Raw genomic sequence first — 20,071 nt, 5'->3', positions numbered from 1 at the left:
CCTTGTTCTTGACTTTTGTCTTGGGTAGGAAACCAAGAATTAGATCTATGTCCCAGGAGCCAAACGACTGCCCTGGAATGTTAAAGGTGGAAGGACTCCAGTCCTTCACACTCTGGGGCTCATGTCCTCAGGGGTCCCTGCTGTACAATATATCCAATGTCTGACTTCTTGTCTTCACCCCTGACCGTTTCCTTAGTTCCCCTGCTGCTTCCTCTAAGTCTTGTTTGTTTTCACTTTAACGAGGCGAGAAAAGTCAGCTTTGTCTTTACTTCTGGTTAGCAGATTTCATGAATATTCATTGACTAAGTCCCTTTCCAGCTACTATTTTGTAATTGGTTGCTTTTTGCTTTTTTGGTTTTGTTTGTTTGTTTCCAAGACAGGTTACTTGGTGTAGCCCTGGCTGTCCTTGAAGTCATTCTGTTTACCAGGCTGCTCTCAAACTCAGGGATTCCTCGGCCTCTGCCTGCCAAGTGCTGGGATTAAAGGTGTGCACCTCCATCACTGGCCTTTTTTTTTGTATACTTGGTTGTTCTTCAGTGAAATCTGAAGTGAAAATTAACTCCCAGTTTTCACTTTAATGTATTTGGTCTGTTAATCTCTGCTGCGTAGGTTCTGAGTTAGAAAAGGCAATTTTCCTAGGTTGTGTCACTCTAAGAAGGCACAGGTCCTGTGTGTGTATGCGGGGGGGGGGGGGTGGGGAGAGAGTGGGAGGGAGGGAGAGACAACTAACCCTGACTATAAGCTGTGAGCTAAAGGTCAAAGCTTGGAGACAGTGATTTAGTGATTTGCTCTAATTCTCAAGATAGTGAATGGAGGGGAATGAGGTGATTCCCCATGTTAGCGTCCTGGGTCCCTTACATAAGTGGAATTATGTGGCACTTTTGTGCCTGGCTTGCTATAATTAACATAATTATAGCACGTTACTCTTTCAGTTCTTTCACAGAAACTGATAGTGGGTGGTTTGGAAGGAACTCCTTCTTAGGAACTGATGTATTTTCCATTTTGAGATATCAAGGTCTTAAGAAAAATGTTGTTAGGCCATAAGCCTGCGCTCCCTGATATTCTAAGCCTGAGTGCCGACCAGCGTTTCCGTGGGAAGTCTTTTCAGTTGGTGTTTCCTAGACTGGATGATCCTGTGTAAATCTGCCCTATCAGCTTCCACATAGTGTTCTCCCACTGCTTTCTAGAAATGCATTCCTTCACAGAGCTCTGGACGCGAAGAGATGCAGTCATGGAAGGCTCTGCTGGTCCAGTGCTGGACAGTTAGCAGTTTCTCTTCCTTTCGTGGGGTCCTAGTCTTCAAAAGGAGCCCTTTAAGGCCCACTTTCTAGACTTGCTTTTTAGGCAGCTGATCTCTCCTTTTTGAGATTGTTTTCTGACAGTTGGGTATAGTTCCCTGTGCATCTCCTGAATCATCTTGGCTTGGCTGAATAAGGCACCCAGTCTACCTCTCTGCTTGTGTATGGGCATCATTGCCCTGAAGCAAGCCAGAGGGAATTGAGTATTTTCTAGCTTGCCTCTGGGTACAGCGTGCTCTTTTGGAGCTTGGTAACACTTGGAATTGTCTTTTATCTTTCAGACAAGTTGTAATTAGACTTCCTCTGCAATTTACCAAGTGATGTAGATATGCTATAGAGATGCTCACAAGCAGGAGTGTTTTAAATAGTGTAGATTTTCCTCCTCATGTGTTAAAGTAGAACCTGCTCATAACAGACAAGGTAGACAAACAAAGACAATATGACAAAAACAGACAACACATGCAAAAGATTAGCTTACTTGGTAATTTGGTAATTCCTCATTAAGCCGACATGCATGCACATACGTGCATCTTTATTGTTTGTGGATGGTTTGATGGTATGGGTCCTTGGGATATTAGTGCGGAGCACCTTTCTTCATTGTAAGTCTCTGTTTTCTCAACGAACTGTAGCACACGTGCAAGGAGGATGAGCACTGTAAGGGGGCTAGCCTAGACTGTCTGACCTTGGATGCGTCTGTTGCTCACTTCGAACTTTGGAGAAGTTACTTGATTCCTTTGATGAAGTTCTTTATATGTAAAACAAGATAAGATAGCCAACCAAGTATAGAGTATTGTTAGAATTCATTGGTAAAGTGGAAACTACTATTTTTGGAAATAAGCATACTATACATATGTGCAATTAAAAGGAGTTTTAAAAAATATCCAACATAGGCAAGGTAGCATAATTATTTTGCTTGCATTTTATTCCATGACATAACCCCCTTCCCTTGCTATAGTCCTCTTTAACCTTAAAAAACTTTGAACCTTGTATGATAAATATTATATGGATATTTACTTAACCTTCTATTTGTGAGATTTATTCAAGGTGATTTGAATAAATCCATGGTAACAGTATTCTATTTTTTTAAGTATTTAAGTACAAAGAGTGTACCCCTCTGGTTTATTCATCAACTGTGACCGTAAGAAGTACGCCTGTTAATGCTCTCATGCCTCTTGGTGCACACAGCCAAGCTTGCTTGTCTTGTATTTCTTTTAATGGAATTTAATCGCTGGTTATGCTCATGCTTTATTAAATGGCTTGTTTTTCAAACCGATCGTGCTAGTACCCATGTGCTCACACCGGGAGTGTGCCAGAGATGACTTGTGAGGGGAGCTGAAGTCTCTGGGGAATCTGTCACTCTGTGGCACTTGCATCTTTACTTTCTAGTTGTTTTAAGGCACGTTGCTTTAGGGGTTTTTCCCCATTAGACCTTTTTAGAAGTCTGATGTCTCTCTCTTTTTCTCTTGTTTCTTTCTTTCTTCTTGTAAACATCTGCATATTTCTTTCTTGTTCTACACCTCTCTTGGTGTACAGTATGATTCCTGTGTCAACTTCTTCGTATCTTAATTAGTTCTAGTAAAATCTCAGCCAACGCTCCATTAATACCATCTCATTCTGTTCTTTGTTCGCCTCAATTCTTTCAATTTCTTTTTTTGTTTGTTAGTTTTGTTTTTTCAAGACAGGGTTTCTCTATGTAGCCCTTGCTGTTCTTTAACTCATATTAGATCAGGCTGATCTCGAACTCACGGAGATCCATCTGCCTCTGCCTCTCCAGTACTGAAATTAAAGGCATGTGCTACCATTTTCTTCTTTTATTCCTTTGAAAACTCATCTTGTATTTTCCTTTTGCTTGTGTGATTTTAAAAATAGGCTGTATCTTTGGCTGCATCTAATAGGAAGCTTATCTCATTTATCAACTCTTAACGTTTCTGTGAAGTTCAATAAGTCTACTTTCCATTTTCCTGAATTCCCTTTGTTATCCTTTGGGGCTGCTTAATCACATTTATGGTACCATTTTATTTGTGATTTATTTTTGTATTGTGATAAAAGATAATATTGACCATCTTGAAATCATTTCACGTTAATTGCACTGTTATATTAAGTGCATTTCTATTATTGTTCAAAACTTTGTATTTTGCCTATGAGATGTCTGGCCATTAGCCTCTGCCCTCCTTGCACCCACACCATTCTTCTCTTACCTCTTTGAATCTGCTTGCTCTGGGTCCTTTATATAAATGGAATCATGTAGTACCTTTGTGCCTGGCTTGCTATAATTAGCATAACCAAGGCTTACTCTTGATGTCGCGTATTTTAGAATCTTCTTCTATTGGTACAGCCACACACAATTCCATTGCAGTTCCTTTGTGATTTTTAACTACCATATTTATTTTAAATACTCCAGAGGTGATGATTTAGCTTAAATATCTGATGTCAATTAACATCTGAAGTCCATGGGCATCCAGGTCTGCTAGTTCTACTGTGTTTTCTTGCTCCTTGTTCCCTGAGGTATTTGCAAGTGTTATTTATGAGATCTAAATATACTGAATTTGATACTTGGGAGTCCCGAATCCTATATCAAGGAGTATTTTAATCTGCTTGATTAGAAATCAAAGACCCTATCCAATTGAGAACCCTTGCCTTTTAACTTTGACGTCAGTGTCAAGTCTGGCTGCATCACAGGAGCATACTCACCCAGCGTTACCCCTCACCAGAGTCCACTTAGCTGGGCTCAGCTGTTCCTCCTCCGCCTCTTCCATCTTCTCTATTCTGTAACACTGCTCGCATTTCCAATCCTTTCCTCCTCACCCAGCCTTCCTCTCTCATGTTCTTTCCACTTTAATCATCAAACTGCTCTGTCTGGCTACTGGAAATCTGCTCTTTATTTTTCAGATTTTCAAATTGTAGTGCATTATATGTCTAGTGATCTCTCTGTGTCTCTGTCTCTCTTTCTCCACCATGTGCGTGTGCGTGTGTGTGAAATCCTGCTTGCTTTACTGTCTGGAATTTGAATGTCATCTGCATTAGTTACTTGCATGTCACTGTGACAGAATTAAAGGGAAAGAAGTCCTGTTTTGGCTCATGGTTTTAGAGTGACATTCTTCTATCAGCAAGGCCTCAGCAGTTCCCCAGCCTGCCACCGCCAGCTGGAGAACAAGCATTGAAGCACAAGTCTGTGGAGACTGTTTCACAAACTTACCTTTTCTGGAAAGACCTAGGTGTTACTTCTTCACCTGTTCTTCCTCTCCAACTTCACTATTTGCTTCTTATAGGATTTATATTATCTTCATCTTCATTGCTGTTTTATTTTTATGCTTTATAATTTTACTTATTATTATTTATTGTATTATATATAATATGTATTATACTATATTACACATATATGTATGTATATATACACATATAGTATTATATATAGTACAATATATGTATGTATATATGTATGTATATTCCACTTTGGGGATGTCTGTGGCAGTTTGGTTATTTCTACAGCTGAATTCTAGTTCCCAAGGTCACCTCCTCTTGTGGCTCTCTGCAATTTTTTGTATACAGTCATGGAACTAGTTTTGTTCTAGTTCAAATTTGTTTCATTCTTCATGGCATCCTGCTCTTGTCCTACATATTCAGTTTCCTTGGCAACATTTTTTTTTTTTAGTTGACCTCAAACTTGCTATGTAGCCAAGGATAAGCTTTAACTCTTGACCCTCCTCCCTCAGCCTCCCAAATACTGGGATCACAGGCCTGTACCACCACTTCCAGTTTTATGTGGTGTTGGTAATTAAACCAAGAGCTGTGTGCATGCTAGGCCAGCACCCTAGTAACTGAGCTATAGTTCCCACTCGGTAGTGTGTGCTCATGTATGTTTGTGTGTGGTGTGTGTCAGGGAGGGTGTAAGCCTGTGTGTTGTCCAGAGGTTTAACCTCATGAACCTAGAGCTTTCCGATTCACTGTTTTGAGTGACCAATAGCTCTCCCCCAACCCCACCCTGGGATCTTCTTGCCCGTCCCAGAACTAGCTCTTGTAGACCAGGCTGGCCTCGAACTCCCAGAGATCCGCCTGCCTCTGCCTCCCGAGTGCTGGGATAAAGGCGTGCGCCACCATCGCCCGGCTTTTTGACTAGATTTTTAAAAAATTTTTATTTTCCTCTCATTTTTATTGTTTTTTTCTTGTTTAATTTCATATACCTCTGCTGAGCTGCATGCTTGTGTTCGGAATGCTTGGTGTTTAGTTTGGCTTCAGAGTATGGAATCTGCTTTGCTGCCGGGGAGGGCAGAGTGGCTCATGTAAAATGCTATCTTTTCTCAGCAGTGTTGGAGACAGTACTGCATCCTGTTTAGCATGCTTGCTCTGTGTGAGCTGAAGGGCATTAGTATTCTCATTTACCCAGGCCTCTCTGACTTGCTGAGTCTCTAGGAATAGTGGCAAGGCTGTGATAACACTGTAGGACTCTTGGGATTGCCTTTCTCTCTGAAATGTTGCTCCCATTCTCTTAATTTGATCTTTCCCAGTCTTAAGTGGCACTGTCCAGCCTCCATTTCATAATTTCCCAATGGAAATTCAGTGTTCTTGTGGAAGACATTTATGGTGAGGTCAGCTGACACTTGTGCTGACATCTTCTAATTATTCTTTTCGCGTGTCTCTTTATTCACAAGACTTTAAACCAGGTTCCCAAGTGTGAAAGCTGTAGCGCTGCCTAGGACTCATTCTGTTTGCTAAGTGTCTTTCCCCCGCTGGCTGTGAATACTCCGAAGCTTAAATTATAATTGGAGAGCTGTGTTGTTTTTATAAGAGGCTCCGAAGTACCTTCTGTATGACTATCGACTTTCCCAGTGTTTAAGACATAATGCAAGCCAGGCCAGTGTTATCCCCACACTATGATCTAGGCCAGCCTGGTCTACCCAGGGTGATTCTATCTTTAAGAAGGAAGGGAAGGCAGAAGAAAGGAAGAAAAAGGATGGAAACAAATTTTGATAGCTTCCTAATACTGCCTTGCCTAGTATTTATCTTCAATTAGGGATTACCTGAAACAAACGTGAAAAGAGATTTGAACAGGTCCCCCGCATGATTTACACAATGCTGCTTGACAGGTTTTAAAGTGATAGAGCAAGTGTTTGCCCTCTCCAGCTGGAGCTGCTCTTCTCCCCTCTAGGACACCAGCCCATATGCATCTGGTGCATAGTAAAAGCAGCCTTAAGTACAAAGAAAGACAGTGCATTGCAAGGCCATAAGGAGGCCACAGTACTTAAAGGATAACTGGTGGAATGTGGGAAGACTTGGACATAGGCAGAAAGAAGTCACTCAAGGAGGAAGGAGGCGAAGACAGTGTTGTCCTACATTGGGAGAAGTATGACTATGGTGACAGTGCCCAAATGTACCAGCCCAAAGTTTTCATTGCCTTAGGAACACTGCACAGACACTGCATGTATACCTGTATGTCAGAAGAGGGAATCAGATGCTTACTATCAGCAACATCAACATTCCTGGACGGTGCTATTAATTTTGAGTGTATGTTCTTCTCCTTTTATCTCATTCCCTTCAACAATCAGCTTGTGCAATTTCCTCTACCGAAGTTTGGGTCAGTAATATTCCCTTACAAAAGCAGTAGAAAATCTGGTCTAGAGGACTCCGCTCTGCATGATCCTGTGGTTAGCTGGTTTGTGTACTCTGTAGAGCAGATCACAGATCCACAAAGCCTAAAGATGACCGCGGTTTGGTTAGCAGGTGTGAAGTGTCTGTAGAGAGAGCTGTGACAGCTGCCCCTTTGTTTACCTCCTGCACCTTCCTCTTTAAAAAACAGCTAAGACTGGAACAAAGGAAAGTGATGACTTAATGAATAGATTCAGAAGTAGGATTTTTTATTTTAAATCCAGCCTTGTTTTGAATCATTTTTAAAGCCATACCATGAGTGAATGTGCTAACATTAACAGTAAGCCTTCACTTGTATCTGTCTCCTACAGGGATACCTTCATTATTCGAAGACACCATAACGAGTCCTTCCTTAAAAGGCAGTGTTAAATAGTTGAGTGGGGAGAAGGTTGCTTTACATACACAATTGCCCATGCTTTCATTTAATACCCAGATACTGGGCATCTTCAGCATACCATGCACTGTGTTGGAGATTATACTCATCATCTTCACATAGCTCATGGCATGTTAGGAGGTGGCCCAAGAAGATGCGTACTGACAATGAACTGGTGCTTAGTCACACTCAGGAACTGGCTTGCTTTATCCTGAAAATGAGTTGAACTTACCAAAACAGAAAGTCTGGGCTATTTGCCCAGGTTCTCTGCCTTTTTAGCTTTTTAATAGTTTTGTGTTATAAAGAATATAATTAATTCCTAACAATCTATAAAACTCTAAGCCAAGATTTTCAATAAATTTTCTATATTCAGAGATGAATAATTTTACTCTTGATAGGAATAAACAAGATAGGATTGTCTAAGATAGTCTAAGAGGACTGCTGAGCAGAAACCCATGTGCATTGTCCCTGGTGTCCACAGACACCTTCTCAGATTCTCCCTAACTGATGGCCATGCCATTCTGACTGCCGCTTCTGTCATGGCGTGGCTCACCACGTGCTCTCTTTGCATGTGGGCTTATTTTGCATTTGGGGCAAGGAACTTGTTTCATCCACTAAACCCCTGCATTTGGCAAAGCAGCCCATAATAAATTCCAACAAACATTCACTGAACTGAATTTTCCCTTGAATGTGTTGGCACACATTTATAGTCCCAGACAGTTGGAGCTCTGAGACAGAAGGATTGTTCAAGCCCAGCAGCTCAAGGTTGACTTGGGCAATATGGAAAAAGTCTCTTCTCTCTCTCTCTCTCATGGCTTGACCTTCAGACTCATTGTTCTCCTACAAATCTTTAATATCTACTCTAATCTGAGCAAATTCAGAAACAAGCTTTATTTTTTGGAGAGTTACTTATTTTTAGGCATGTGAGTGTTTTTCTTGCATGTATGTGATACACACACACACATACACACGCACACACTTGATGCCCATAGCTCATAGCCCATGGAGAAAGGAAGAAGGTATTGGATAACACTTGAGTTACAGGTGGTTTTAAACTGCCAGGTGAGAGCTGGGAACCAAAGCTGGGTCCTCAGCCAGAGCAGCAAGTTCTCTTAACCACTGAGTCATCTCTCCAGCCCTTGGTACAAGCTTTATTACAAGAGAACACAATGATGCATTCAGATACCTCATTATTCTCTGTGACAGAATCACAAATTCAGGTAATGCTAGCTTCTTGTTTCAGGTGTCCCTGCATTGAGCATCAGGGCACTTTGTTTTAGATCTTCTTACACAATAATCTGGTCATTGGATTGATACTCTGTACCAAATTATGTACAACAGACAAAATATGTATTGTTGGTTTTTTTCCCCCACAAAGGTTTGATGATAACTTTTAGTGAATTTGAGTGAAGTGTCATTCAGAATATATTCCCTGTAAAGGTGATATTGAGCATTTTTTTTGTGTACTGCCTGGTCATTTGTATGTCTTATTGGAGGAAATGTCTACTGTCCTGTGTAGTCCTGTCCCAACAGTAAGTTTTTTCCTATCGGCAGACCCCTAGTGTCTAATTACTGGGATTTTTTTTAACCTATGCTTTTGCTTTGTTTTATAGCCTTTCAATAGTATTAGCTTCTGTTAGTAAGAGATCTTCCTTTCTGCTAATGTTCTTGATAATAGCTTTGCTTTGCTCGATAATAGCTGTGCAGCAGTTATCTGCTTTTGTGGTTTGGATGTTTTGCTTCTCATTTGTGCTAGGCAGCCATGTTTCTGCCTCTCACTGTCCTGTCAAACTTTTCACTGAAAGACATTTTAAAATACATTTGGCTCTGGATGGAGGGATATAGCTCAGTGGTAGAGCAGTTGCCTACTGTGTATGAAATCCATGGTTCAGTCCAACACACACGCGCGCGCGCACAGACACACACACACACGTTTGCCAAAAAAAAAAAAATGCTATTTTACTATATTAAAATTCACACTATCCTTGGCAGAGGTTTTTACCGCTCTGACATCTCCAAGCTATTGGGGTCTTCACTGCAACCCTGGCTTCACTTCTAATGGCCTCTCAGGGCCTCCATAGAGAGACTACCCCACTCCCTTACCTCCCCACTCCCCCTCAACGCATGCCTGCCGTTAGCAGTTCTTACTAGCTCTGGAGGAAGAGTTCTCAGCGCCTTTACTGGTGTATCTGTAATGACTCTAAACCAGCACCACATTTACCCACTCGGGGTGAACCCCATCACTTGAGTCACACGTGCAGAAGCTTTGATTTGTTGTTGCTTTTTAGGGGCAGGAAATTCCTTAGGCCTCTCTCCTTCTTGCCCTTTTGGTACCCCTCCTTTCATTCCAAAACGGATGAGGCCTGTCCTTAATCTTTTTGTCTCTTTCAGCACAAGCTTCGACTCCAACGCTAAATTTCCTGATGCTCCTTTTTTCTTCAAAATGTACATTTATATTTCTTTTGCCTTGCTTGCTCCTTTTCATGTAGACTGGCATAAGATTGATTATGAATCATGACAGAGCCAATATTGGGCTATCTTCAAATTCTTTCTCTCAAAGAAATTAGCCCATTGCATTTTAACTTAGCCCCGGTGCATTTTGGGATAAAGGCAAAAATCATCCACTTTCTTTACTGAATTCTCACAAAGATGGTCTCTAGCCCAGTTGCTAATATTATTCCCCTCTGAAATCGCTTACATGGAGCTTCCATAGCCTGCCTAGCTCTTAACACCACTGCCTCCCACAATCCTTCTAGGATGCCCCGTTAAGCTCTACTTATAGCATCCAACTACTTTTTAAGTCCAACATTCTAAATTCATCATTGTTTCTGCAAACAAGCACGTTCTCGATCTGTCCCAATGGTATCTCACTCCCACATAACAATGTATGTACTAGTCACATTTCTAATGCTGTAGTAAAACACCCTGACCCAGGCAACTTATGAAAGAAAGCATTTAATTGGTCTGCGGTTCCTGAGGGTTAGAGCCTGTGATGGTGGAGCAAAGGGACGACAGCGCAAAGAGCAGAGGACTCCACATCTTGAATGCAAGCAGGAGTCAAGAGAGCGTGCTGATAATGATGTGAGTTTTTAACTCAAAGCCCATCCACCGTGACACACCTTCAACAAAGCCACATCTCCTAATCCTTCCCAAAGAGTTCAACCAACTGGGGACCAAGTATTCAAAGTTGTGATCTATGGAGGTCATTATCATTTAATGCATACTGCATATTTAAGGACCAGTATGGCTGCCGTGATATTCTCCATGTAAACATATTAAGCATCCCATCTCACAGTATTTAGGAGGTTTCAATTACCTCAGATCTAGAGGCAAGTTATTCAGCTGTCTTAGTTAAGGTTCCTATGGCTCTGAAGAGACATCATGACTACGGCAACTCTAATAAAGGAAGACATTTAATTGGGGCTGGCTGCAGTTTTAGAAGCTTAGTCCATTATCTTCACGGTAGGAAACATGGTGACAAGCAGGCAGGCACCGTGTCGGAGAAGGAGCTGAGAGCTCTCTATCTTGTTCCACAGACAGGCAGCAGGAGGAGAATGTGTACAGCTTAATCATAGGAGACCTCAAAGTCCGCCTGTTAGGAAAAAATCCTAAGACAAGCCTCTCTGCTGGCACAAAGAAGTTCAATCAGGCCAAATCAAACTGAAATAAAATACCCATGTCTTATTAAATACAGTGTTCTCAGGTGGCCAAGAGCATGACAGGGGAGACAGAAAACCGGGAAGCACATGCAAAACCTGGTACTACGTGTTCCTCCTCTGGGCGCCCACTTAAATACCCTATGGGAGTGGTGCTGTCCCTCCCCCGGGGAGGGGTCAGGCCTGGCATGCTGGGATTTGGAGTCCAGACCAAGGCAACTCCCAGGCCAGGGGGCTGGAATGGATGCCAGAGGCTGGGGTGACACCCTCAACTTAACATAGCCTCCATAGTGACACACTTGTTTCAACAAGGCCATAGCTCCGAATAATGTCCCTCTCTATGGACCAAGCATTGGGTAAGGGAGCTCATTCGGATTCAAACCCTTAGAGCCCAGGCTTGATCTTTAGTTTTCCTGCTTTTCTGTTTTTGTCCCACTGTCTCTGAAGCGTAAAGTGAATGCAGTTACTTATTAAACAGATCCTTGGCTTGCTTATCATAGGATTTGCTAATATTGTGGCAAATATCAACAACTCCAAGTTTTGTACTTTCCTATTCTTTAACATTAAGCGAGAATAACAAGGATGCTCCTATGTCTATGTCAGCCAGTTCTGGGGTTATAAGTGGGTGCCATCATACCTGACGTTTAAAAGGAGGCTCAAGCCATCAAACTCAGTCCTCATGCTTGTGCCGCAAACATTTGTGAACCCGAGCTATCTCACCAGCTTCAAGAGCACTTTTATAGTACCAGGATCTCTTGAACTTGTGAAAAATGCATATCATCTTCTTGAGGACAGCCCCAGAGACATGTATTGTTAGTGTGCTCTTGGTTCCATGACACCTATATTGCCCCCTGGCTGTCCATGGGGCCATTATCCTGTGGATCACAGCATGCCACTTTGAGGAAGGGCACCTTGGTTGTCCTTTGTCTATGAGGACATCGAGTGGCATTAGATGGTCTAGGGTGACGTGCAGAAATGACTGTACCTCAGTGCATCTGTCTTCCTCCGAAGGATATCTCCTGTATGCGTCTCAACAACAGAAACAAAGGACTGTGATGAACAACATCTTCTCTGTGGTTTAAAGCTGCGTGTGTGCAGATAAAACAAGGCTCAAGTCTCTAGTGAACCGGCCAGAGCTCATGGCTCACAGGTAGGGCTTATCTCTTGCTTCAGATTTTATCACTACAGGATCCTGAGCCGGTTACCCATTCACACCACTGAAAGGAGCAGCCTTTCAGAGGGACTGCAAGGTTATAAGAGACACATATAGAGATAGATAGGAGGGGGGAGGGAAAGCACACCATATTCTTGGTATTTTTTAAGGTTTAAAATGACTTCATTTTTTAATAATATGGTTCTAGCTATACTCTGAAATTTTAAGAGTTTGGACAAGTATGCCATAAAAAAAGAAGCAAAGGAAGGACTCAAACCTTGGACACTCCTCTCCCCTACTGAACAAATGAGGGAGCAGATTGCTGATGAAGGACTGAACCCACAAACAGCTGATTTCTCTCAAGAAATATCTAAGGGAATGCAGTTCTAGTTCAGGCTTTCCTTGTTACACTGTCTTCTGGCCGTCACGCTCAGCACTTTGATGGTCCATAGGCCTAGCCTTCAACACCTGCTGGTTTGAATAGTTAGTCCTCAAATGCTGAATACAGCCCCATGGAGATTCACTGCCAACAGAACTAAATAGGAGTGACTCCGGGTTTCCTTGTTTTCCATCTGATTTTTAAGGGACACAAAAAGTCATTTTCTTGTTCTGTCTCACTCAAGTCTCTCTTCTGCAACAGACCTCCTCCTACTCCCGTCTCTCTGAGGAGTAACATCAGTGCGCAGAAACAAGCAAATCTTTGGTGGCAGATGTACGGTATATGCAGAACCTGGCTGGAGAAATATCATTGCCATGACTGCATGCATATATGAATTCTGTAAGGTGTGAAGAAGTAGCTATGAAAGATGGGGTATTTTAAGCCCGGGAGTGTGGGTGTACTGCCATCTTGGCTGAGCTTAAAATTAACCACAGTCTCAAAGCTGTAACGTGTGTGTCAGTGTGGGAAGACGCATTGCAGAAATAGAGAGAGTGCTGGATTTTGAGCCATTCTGCTTTTGCTGTTACTTTGGAGCACAGGAAGATTCTTATTCATTATACCATGAAGAAACTATGCACTGAGTGAGAGATTTGGCTATTGGAAAAATGCTTGTTGCTTGTAGAAACATTACAGCGTTACTAATTTGTTCTCCTAGAAAGTTTTTTTACTAATCCTATGTTTATTTAGTCATTCTCATCAAAATATTTTATCTTTGACATCCATTCCATGCTATTTGTTTTGGAAAACAGTGCTTTTATCCACTGGGATTCTTGAAGCTATTCATAAAACCGTTTTTCTAATCCATTGTCTGGTTTTACAGCATTCCTAAACAGTATGTGGCCACCACACTGTTGGGAAGTTGATGTGTTAAGTTGCCCTTGTGAAAATGCGACCTGGAACCAAGTTCCTTCCATTTTATCCACAGCTGTCTTCCTTTTGGAGAGCCCTTTGGTTTCTTGTGCCGTTTGTTCTGTTTCTCACTTGTTTGGCTTTTGTTTCTTTCTGGTTTGAAGAATCTGTTCCGTAGCATGTCTGTTAGATCAGCTGGCCCTTGGCATGGCAATGAACACAAAGTCACTAAAGCAGATGGAGAAATCTGATTTTTAGAGAGAAAAGGATTCCATAGCAACATGGTAGTGAAATGAAATCTACATCTGGTCACATTTACTGTGCTCCCTGCTGTTACAAACCAAACATACATACACATACGTGTGATCTGGAGAGGAACATTGAGACACTTGGTGTTCGTCTGTTCCCTCAAAGTCTTTTCTCTTCTTGAATGGGAATATTTTTAAACTGTTTCAGAGAGAGAGAGACAGAGAGAGAGAGAGAGACAGAGAGAGAGAGAGAGAGAGGATTTAGCAAGTCAGATAGCTTTTTTTAAAAAGTCCTCATGTTATAAGTTAAATCACATTTTAAAATATTTGCCCAGACTTCTGTGATTAGAAACTACCTTTCCAGGCTTAGAGTCTATGTTCAGCCATTGTGAGGGGCAAGTGACTGTTGTCCCACAAGGCCTAGGCACTGACAGGAAGCACCAGTTCTAAATATACCTCTGTGGGATCTAGGCAGAACATCAAAAACCTGTGAGGATCAAGATAAAAATAATCACCCTGCTAGCCCCCTCTCTCTGGAAAAGAGGCAGACTCAAATAATGAGTGTGCTTTTGCCAAGCTGTAGAAGAGGGTCAATTCAAAAAATCAGACTGTTTCAAAAACCCAAAACTTCATGAACATTGGCACAACCCAACTGGGAAATGCCACAAATTCTTGCACTAAATAGTTGAAGAAGAAGAAGAAAAAAAAAACCCTGAGAAGTTACCTTTAGTTTAATTGTGTAAAGTGGTGTTGTCTAGTTGATTCCTCCAAACTGAAACACTGCCTCCCAGAGGGAGACTTAGAAGACCAGGAGGCTCATGAAATTTGCAAGACTTAGGAAGCTCAGGAGGCTTCAAAACTCACAGGACTCCCTCTGGGATTTAAAGATGCATGGTGAAAAATCCCCAGGAAGAAGAGGCTCTCTAGTGGAGAGCCCAAGGGATGCATCTTTTATTAGCTGTCAGAGGGGTTGAGGTGGGAGTCCCCAGGAGCCCATAAGCAGCCCCTCACCCATGTTTACCTGTGTAACTTCAGTAGAATCATTGGTGGAGTCATCTCACCGGTTGTTGGTGACTGTCTGGAATGAATAGGTGTGTGCTCATGTTTCCCTGGGAAAGGTCATCCATCAGGTATATGTAAAACAACAGTTTTTTGTTTTGAATTGAATTCCATTGCTCAAGATAGCTCACTATGTATATGCAATGTTCCAAAAGTCCAAAAACAAGTCTGAAATTTGAATTACTCTGGCATTTCAGAAAAGGTACACTTAATCTATACAGGACTTTGAAGACACTGTAGTGATACCGAAGCATGAGAAGAGCAATACTCCTGTTTGCCCCGGGCAAACATAGGAGACCACAGGTAACCAGAGACCACGTGTTCATTCTCTGGGGGGGGGGGTAGTTTAAATAACCTGTGGGAGTGGTCTTGACCCTCCCTGGGGAGAGGTCACTATTTGGTGGGCTTTCTTGGAAGTAGAGTTTGGACTGAGGCAACTCCCAAGGGAGAAAGCTTATGCCAGGAGCTGGGGTGAAGCCCCCAGCTAAACATTCCAGACTTTTTGTATAAAGGGGTGCCAAGGAGCTGACTCAACATTCCCAACTTTCTTTGGATAAAGGGGAGCCAACTCAAGTCTGGCTACTTCCTGCAGGCATGGGGCAACATGGGAGAGGGGAGAGCTGGGAGTTGGTGGGCTCATGCTCAGCGAGAGGTGTGGCTGGAGCAGCATCCAGTTTACTGTCATCCTGGAGACCTCAGGCAGCTGTTCCTTGAGGGAGATGAGAAGGCAGGTGGCTAGGAGAAAAAATATATTGTTATTATTGACCCTGTGAATGGGGCTAGTCATGGGGAGGGTCATTAACTGCCAGAAAGAATGGGACAGAGAAGTGTCCTGGTTGTACAGGTGAGGCGCTGGTGTATAAGTGAGACACAAGAGCAGATAAAACCAGATTTTAGTTTTACGTGTCCTTGAGCCAGAAGAATTGGTACCAGTGGTGAATTCCCAGGAGCTGGTGCAGGTGTTGGCATTGTCTGGATGGCCTTTTGTAAGTTGGTCTTGGCCCAGACAGCAGGAGTGACCTGTAAACATGCTTTAAAAATGGGTGGGGTTAAAATACGCTCTGGAGACTGTTAGTTTTTACCAGACCAATTTTTTTTTTTTTTTTTTTTTTTTTTTTGATAAAGCAGCACAACTTTTTAGGAAGCTGCAGGTCTCTGTAAGACAGCTAGAACATGAACATTTTAGAAGACAATTAAAGGGAATTGAGAACTCTGAATTTTAAAGATACACCTGAACCCTCTTATTCCTGGACTATGAAGCCTGTTAAAGAGGCACACCTGTCTGCATTTTAGCAAGAAATTTAACAAATGAGATAATGAGCTACCAGTACCTTAAGTTATCTTATGCCGTTAGACAGATCTGAGAGGGATAAATGAGCAGAAATGAGACAGCTTTTTTAGCTACACTGGCAATCCCAAGTCTCTCCTAAGTCCTTGGAGAACACCAACCTTAGAAGTAGTGCTTGCTGTTAGCTGCTGAGTGAAATAGGCCTGAAGACTTTCCTGTGGGGGAAGGTTTAGTCTACCTGTCTTGGCAGGATGAGAAGATTGGTTCCCTGGGTGTAGCATTCAGGAAGCTGAGGAGGTGGAAGGCTACTTTTTGCTGTACAGGTGGCTTTGTCATACCCAAAGGCAAGCCGCGAAATCTTTTTAAAATATAAAGAATGCGTACACATGGCATGATGGTCATGTGTTTGTTTAGGTTGCCTTTTATTGCAGTGATAAACACCGTGAGCAAAAACAACTTGGAGAAGAAAGGGTTTATATTATCGTACACTTCCACATCTATTCCTTAGCTGAGGGAAGACAGAGAGGAACTCAAGTCAGGAACCTGGAAGCGGAAACTGCAATTAGAAACTGATTGCAGCTTTGTGGGTTCCTCCTCCTGGCTTCCTTAGTTTGCTTTCTTATCCACCCTCAAGACCACCTGCTGAGGAGGGGCACCACCCACTGTGGTCTGGAACCTTGTACACAATGCATCAACCAAGTAAATTTCCTGTAGACTTCCCTATAGATAATCCAAAGGAGCTATTTTTTCAACTGGATTTCCTCTTTGACTTTTCTAGCTTGTGCCAAGTGGACCAATGAAAACTGACCAACACACTTTTGCAAATACAGATCTTAAACACTTGGCTAAGAAATCTGAGTTTGGTTCCTCAGTTGTCAAGAGGCTTCTCTTACCCTCTCCTAATACCTTTGAAGGAAATCACCACACAAGTTTCCATTTGAGAAGGAGGTAGTTGAGTCCCACCCTCTAAAGGTACATAAATAATACATAAATTATCTTAAATTCTGCCTAGAATTGTACTTAGGATTTTAATCTAATTATACTTCTTTTTTACTTCTTAAATTGTTCTAATTTGGATTGTTGAGAGTTATTTCCCTTGGCTCTTACATAACTTTGGCATAGTCTCATCATGATGTTTTCGGTTTTTTTTTTTTTTTGTTGTTGTTGTTGTTCAGCATATCCTTACTTTCTAGAACTACAAGATGCCCTAGGCTCATCTAGTATATTTTCTGCCCTAGTGCTAAAATCAATTATGGTTTCAAGGGTCTTGAGTTCATTTTGTTGGAGAATAGTATTAGAAACTAAAATCTGGTAATCATTCTTAGAATTTTTTCCTTCCAATAGAATTAAATTTATATCTCTATCTATCTATCTCTATCTATCTATCTGTCTATCTATCTATAAAAGTGTGCCATTAATTATGGATTTACATGACCTATAAATACTCCTATCTGTAACTGTTATAATTTGAACCCAAAATATTCCCCCTTGAAAGGATATGGGAACATATTGAGACCTTGTTTCTGAGTGGCTGGTACTCTTGGAAGCTGATGGAAAATTTAGAAAGTGGGATTGGTTTGGAGAAAGTAGGTCATTGGAGATGTGCTCCCGAAGGGGATATTGGGACTTTGTCCTGTTCTTTTCTCTCTTTGCTTCCTGGTCACCCTGAGAAGAACAGCATTCCTCTGATGCATGCTTCCCTTGTGATGTCCTACCCCACTCTGGGGCTAGAAGCAAGCAGGCCAAGGGACCACGAACTGAAACCACGAGCCAAAGTAAGCCGCCGTCATTGCAGTAATGGAAAGATAACAAGATAACTGTATCAGTGTTAGACTAAATGGGAATTCATATTAAAGTTTTCAATTCTAATCTATTAGCATATAGATTACCCCAGCTTCTTCCCCATCTTTATCTGTAAATACTCGTTTTCTTACTGGTGAGTAATCTGGCTCCCTTTGCCCATGATCTGTTTTCTTAGTTGTCCAGTTCTGTGATGCAGGTAGGGAAGAATCAGTCCTCATTCTATTTTTGTTTCTCTTGTGACAAATACCCAAACAAAAACAACCTGGAAATGAATAAGGTTTATTTGATTTACAGTAGCAAATTATAACCCATCATTTGGGAAGACAAGGCAGGAACCCAAGGAGATAGTTACATCACGTTATACTCCAAAGGGGAGAAAGAATATCCTTACCAGCTCTTAGCCAACTTTCTTCTCTCTTGTACTGTTCAGAATTCCTTGCCTAGGGAATTGTACCACTCATAATAGGCTGGGTCTTCCTACCTCAATTGCATCAATTGATACTCAATAAAATCCCTTACAGACATACCCACAGACCCTCTTCCATAGTGATTCTAGGTTGTATCAGGTCGACAACTAAAACTAACTAGCATAGTCCTGTCAGCCCACATCTCTGTAGTATACTGAAATGCTTGCATGCTGTTTGCTCTGACTTCTTTCACTTCCAGTGTTGCATAAGGACAGCACCTGTTTCTTCTCCCACATCACTGAGATTGCTTAAACATCTGAAATACAAGTAGACTGTTTTTTTCTCTCTGTAATTTTGAATTTGAGAATGTCATATTATATAGATATCCTCTGCCATCTGGTTTCCTTAACTTAGCAATATTCATTTAGGATGTATCTGCATCTGAGAATTGAAAGTTCAAGGGTAGGCTGGGACACTGAGTGGGATGCTGTCTGAAAGACAACAGCAAAACAAAATAACAAAAAAGAAGAGAAAAAAGAAAAACAAAAGAAAAGACTATCAATGGCTTGATAGCTCTGTTTTTAACAAATCAGCAGAATAATATCCCATTATGAATGTGATGTGATTTGTTCAATTTCCCTATTGTTACTCTCTGAATGTTGATGTCCTCAAAAGTTCGTATGTTCAAATCCTAAAGTCCAGGGTGATGGTATGGGGAGGTGGTGCCTTTGAGAAGTCATGAAGACAGAGCCCTCATGAATGAGACCAATAAAAGAGATTATAAAATCTCTTATAAAATAGATTCCCAGAATATCCTCTGCTCTTTGGTCACACTAAGTTACTGAAAAGACTGCTGGATATAAATAAGAAGGCTGCCTCTCACCAGATACCTTGGACAGCAGCACTTTGATAAGGGATTGCCCAGCTTCTAAGATTTTGTGTTATTTTGTGATATCATCTATACGGTGTTAAGATAATGTGCTGGCTAGTTTTATATCAACTTGTCACAAGCTAAAGTCACCTGAGAGAAAGGAACCTCAATTTAAATAATGACTAAATAAGATCAGGCTGTAGGGCATTTTTTAAATTAGTGATTGATGGGGGAGGACCCAACCCTTTGTGGGTAGTTCCGTCTCTGGGCTGGTGGTTCTGGGTGCTATTAGAAAACAGGCTGTGCAAAGTGAAGAGGAATAACCCAGTGAGCAGCACTTCTCAGTCTCTGCATCACCTCCAGCCTCCAGGTTCTTGTCCCATTTAAATTCCTCCCTTGGTTTCCCTCAATGAACTGTAATCTGGGATTGTGTAAGCAAAATAAGCCTTTTCCACCCCAAGTTGCTTACTTTGGTCATGATATCTTATCACAGTACTAGAAAATCTAAATAAGGCAGACATTTCTTGAAGGATAGCTGGGTTCCTTCTACTTTGGGATAATTGTGAGAAAAGCTTCTACCAGCCTTTGTGTGCAGGCTTTAATGGTAACTATGTTTTCAACTCGGTTAGATAAATACCTGGGAGTCATTTGTTTGCATGGCATATTAGTTAAGGTTTTCCAGAAAAAAGCAGGATTGTGTATTATGAAATTTATCATAAAGAGTTGGCCTTTGAAGGCTGACATCTCCCAAGACCTGTGACAAGCTTTGAGCCAGAGCCAGGGAAACTGATTGTTTTCAGTGTTCATGTGGACACCTGAGAAGCAGGAGAGCTGGTGATGTACCTTCATTCTAAAAACTGATAGTCTTAAAACCCAGAAAGAGCCATTGTCCAAAGGCACCTTCTTCCCCCCACCGACATACAAATTCCCATGTCCCAAATCCCAGTTCAAAGGCTGTCAGGAAGAATTCTTTCCTTTCTGAAG

General features: G+C 41.7%; 1 protein-coding gene across 23 annotated transcripts in view; it reads left to right on the top strand.

The window, feature by feature from the left end:
• Nrcam (neuronal cell adhesion molecule) overlaps positions 1-20,071 on the top strand; it is a 253,726-nt gene that overhangs the window by 70,311 nt on the left and 163,344 nt on the right. The window contains exon 1 of one of the 23 annotated variants that reach the window (XM_057782670.1): positions 12,100-12,120. The exons of the other annotated variants lie outside the window; for them this stretch is intronic. The gene's annotated coding sequence lies outside the window, so the exon portion shown is untranslated. Of the gene's footprint in view, positions 1-12,099; positions 12,121-20,071 lie in introns of those variants that run through there. 23 annotated transcript variants of the gene reach the window in all.

This window comes from Chionomys nivalis, chromosome 10 (assembly GCF_950005125.1).
Source record: "Chionomys nivalis chromosome 10, mChiNiv1.1, whole genome shotgun sequence".
Lineage (NCBI taxonomy): Eukaryota > Metazoa > Chordata > Mammalia > Rodentia > Cricetidae > Chionomys > Chionomys nivalis.
The sequence above is the reverse complement of the archived record's forward strand: the minus strand, read 5'-3'. Positions and strand labels throughout refer to the sequence as shown.